We start from the raw sequence: 4003 nt of genomic DNA, 5'->3' as shown, positions 1-4003 counted from the left end.
ACCTTAACCATGTGTTTATTATTGTAACCATGTTGACAAATGTCCCCTGGCCATAACGAAGTAGTCATTTTAACCCAAACATAGGCTGTATTCGAATCTGCCTACTACATACTACTGATGAACGCAGTATGCAGTACACAGTACATACTGCATACTGTGTTCCTCAGTAGTATGCAGTATGCTAGACCAGGCTGTAGCCTTTAAACCAGCTCTTAAAGCACTGGACAAAAAAACAAACTCGTACCACTATTACAATATTATCTAACAATACAACTTTGATTTTGGTGTTTATGTTCTGATGGTTTACTTTATAAGATATTGAAGGTTTAAACTATGTATTCTAACAGCTCATAATGAAGTCAGACAAACAGGATCATCAACGAGGGGAGACGGGAAATATAAAACATTGATCCACAACATTTACGTTAATCAAACTGCTTTTTCAGTTACAGAAACTAAACAGAGGACTGATCTCCCTCCAGATATTAGAGACATGTTAAAAAGAGCCATGTTGTCTCAGCAGGAATCTCTCTGACCCATCAGAGGCTGCTCTTTACCTCTCCTCTTCCTCTCCTCTTCTCTCTCCTCTTCCTCTCCTCTCTCCTCTCCTCTCTCCTTTTCTCTCTCCTCTTCCCTCTCCTCTTCTCTCTCCTCTTCTCTCTCCTCTTCCTCTTCCTCTCCTCTCTCCTCTCCTCTCTCCTCTTCCCTCTCCTCTTCTCTCTCCTCTTCCCTCCCCTCTTCTCTCTCATCTTCTCTCTCCTCTCCTCTTTCCTCTCCTCTCTCCTCTTCTCTCTCCTCTTCCCTCTTCTCTTCCCTCTCCTCTTCCTCTCCTCTTCTCTCTCCTCTTCCCTCTCCTCTTCCCTCTCCTCTTCTCTCTCCTCTTCCCTCCCCTCTTCTCTCTCATCTTCTCTCTCCTCTCCTCTCCTCTCTCCTCTCCTCTCTCCTCTCTCCTCTTCCCTCTTCTCTTCCCTCTCCTCTTCTCTCTCCTCTTCCCTCTCCTCTCCTCTCTCCTCTCCTCTCTCCTCTTTCCTCTCCTCTTCTCTCTCCTCTTCCTCTCCTCTTCCCTCTCCTCGTCCCTCGCCACTCTGCTGCTCTGTAGCCGGCTCTCCAGCGATCTACGCCCGCGGGCGATTGTGGAGCTTTTCAACTCCAAAAAGGCAGATAAACACAGGTTCCTGTTAATTTATAATGGACATCTGTGTTGTGTTATGTAAACAAACTATCCGTCAACAAGGAAATAAAAGCCTCTTGTCTACAAGACCGGTCTCTTGAGAGAGCTCCAGCGGCAGTGACTCCAGCGGCAGTGACTCCGGCAGGCGCTAGTTAGCTATCACGGCATTTAGTGGAGCTTCTAAACTCAGACAACAGTGGAACAAATGTTCGATTCGCCATCTAACTTCGTAAAACTGCCGATATTAAAAAACTACACAGTTGATTTCTTGCCTCAAAAACTTTCAGAAATGAATTTAGTGATGATATAGCTACAAAAAATATAAAAAAACAAGCAGTTTTTGGCTGTTGTTGTAACCGTAGCCTGGTGCGGTCCAGCGCTTTGCATTATGGGATACAGTAGGCGAGGTAGACTGGTCCGATGCATACTGGAGATTTTTTCCAAATCAGTATGACATCCGGGTATTTTTGGCATACTGTAGATTTTGCTTTTGTTCGCATACTAATACTACATTTTGGTCAAATCAGTACGTACTACTAGTATAGTATGCGGTTTCGAATACAGCCATAATCTTTACCTAACCATAACCATGTTGTCGCATCCCAAAACGGATTTATTTTTCAACACTGAAAGATAAGTATAGTCTTAGAGGGCATGGACAAACAACACAGCCTACTTTGTTGAACAAGTTAGGCTACTTTAAAGTAATAGTTAGACATTTTGGGCAAACACATTTCTCTGCCTTCTTGCTGTGAGTTAGATGAGAAGAGATATCAGTCAGCTATGTACAGTAAATAAGCTTCCCAGGATGCAATTAGCTTAGCTTAGCACAAAGACTGGAAGCAGGGGGAAACAGCTAGCCTGGCTCTGTCCTCTGTCCTCTGACCTCGCAGCACCTATGAAGCTCACTAATAACAGATATTTAACAGGCTGCTGCCTGCAGCTTCATATATCAGACAGATTTGAGACTAGTATCGATCTTCTCATCATCTTGGCAAGAAAACAAACAAGCATATTTCCCCAAATGTCGAGGCATTCCTTTAAAAACATATCTGTTTAACAATGTATTTAACCACGGCCTCCAATGATGGTTTGTTGTTATGCCAACTAATGCTGAGAGCAATGTGGGAGATGTTGACCAGCATTAAATCGGGGGTAGACAGAATGTTTTTGGCATCATTGGGCAAAAATTCCACAATAACCTTTCAGCATATTGTAATTCAAGTGTTCTGAGAGAAAACTAGACTTCTGCTCCTCCTCATGGCTCTGTTTTCAGGCTTTAGAAAATCTAGCCCGTGACTGGAGACTTTGGCCAATCACAGGTCATTTCAGAGAGAGAACGTTCCTATTGGCTGTTCATTCAACGGAGGCAGCTGTCAATGGCTCGCGAACTCCGATCAAACGGTCAAACTAGGCTGCTCTGATCAGTGTACTGTTTAGCTGTAAGATGAGAAAGATTACTCCGGCTGGTGGGCGGTGCTTGGTATTTCCTCAACTGATCTCAACATGGCTGCTGGGTCACAAACTTTCTAATTTTACAGCTAAACAGTACACTACAAGATGATTCTGAAAACATTTGAGGAGAGAAATAGGCATTAACGTAATAGAATCTTTGATCAGCGCTGCCTAGTTTGACCGTTTGATCGGAGTTTGTGAGTGATTGACAGCTGCTCAGAGAAGGCAAGACTCCAGATCAGCTCTGATTGGTTGCTTTCCTCCGGACTGTGAAATCTTGCAGAAACCATTAGGAGCACCGGAGGACACAGAGGCACATGATTTTTTTCAGATTACCTGTCTCATGCACTACTGTCAGGATATAGCGACCATTTTATAAAAACAACTTTTTTTCAATCATATTTGCTCCAATCTTGTCTACTTCTGCTTTAAAACACAGTAAATGACAACATACAGTATAACAGCTCACTGTAAACGACCACCTTGCTCAGCCCAGCTTGGTGGGAATGTGTGAAGATGGAGATTCAGAGTGCCGCTGTTTGCTTTTCCCGAAGGCACGAAAAAAATTGTTAACTCCACACTTCCTTATGTCAAGAGTACATTCCTTCTGTGTCCTGGCTGTTGGCCGACAGACTTTCCACCCACAAAGATAAAAATGAATGAGCGTCTGACCACATATCTGGCTTAGCTATGAGTCACTGACTTGGACCTCACTGACTCAAAACTCATACATTAGGCTGAAGAATCCTTTTTGTGGGTCAGGGGTGATGTTTGCCCTGTTGACACGTCCACTGTTTCACATCTATTCTCTAAAGAAAACACATCAGAAGTTCACAGGATGAAATCCTACAATCAATCCAGCATCATGCAGTTGCAGTGTTTATCTGTGACACATTTTCCATCACAACAGATTTGCGAGAATGATTCTATTACATAACAAGGACAGACACAGGAATGCACAAGCTATGTAGCCTAATGTAATATGATATACAGAAAGGCTTGGCTTTCTGTTTCTGTTTCTGTTCTTTTACGGACTAACTACAGGACACAAACATACATTTTGAACAGCTGTTAAAGTACACTTAAATGGTCATAAATGCTAGTACACACATAGTAAGTTTCCCAGTTTTCTGATGTGTTACTCACCTCAAGTAGCTGCTGAAGAGCTGATATGTGAATGCGTCAGTTTGAGGCTGGGATGGGGAGGAAAAATCACACATCCAGCTGACGTCAGGATGGGGGAAGTATCCCACAGAGGAAGCTGTGTAACTCACATCAAGGGCAGACTGAGTTGAGCCTCAAGTACTGCAGACGGGCGTTTGTTCTCATCAGAACAGACCTGAACCAAAGAGAATTTCGCAGACAGTCTAGCTTTTT

General features: G+C 43.3%; 1 protein-coding gene across 1 annotated transcript in view; it reads right to left on the bottom strand.

Moving 5' to 3' along the window:
* Positions 1 to 4003, bottom strand: part of si:ch73-52p7.1 (uncharacterized protein LOC100321084 homolog) — an 8716-nt gene extending 4713 nt beyond the window's left edge. The window contains exon 1 of the mRNA XM_037781358.1: positions 3773 to 4003. The gene's annotated coding sequence lies outside the window, so the exon portion shown is untranslated. The remainder of the gene's footprint in view (positions 1 to 3772) is intronic.

Source organism: Sebastes umbrosus, chromosome 10 (assembly GCF_015220745.1).
Source record: "Sebastes umbrosus isolate fSebUmb1 chromosome 10, fSebUmb1.pri, whole genome shotgun sequence".
NCBI lineage: Eukaryota > Metazoa > Chordata > Actinopteri > Perciformes > Sebastidae > Sebastes > Sebastes umbrosus.
The sequence above is the reverse complement of the archived record's forward strand: the minus strand, read 5'-3'. Positions and strand labels throughout refer to the sequence as shown.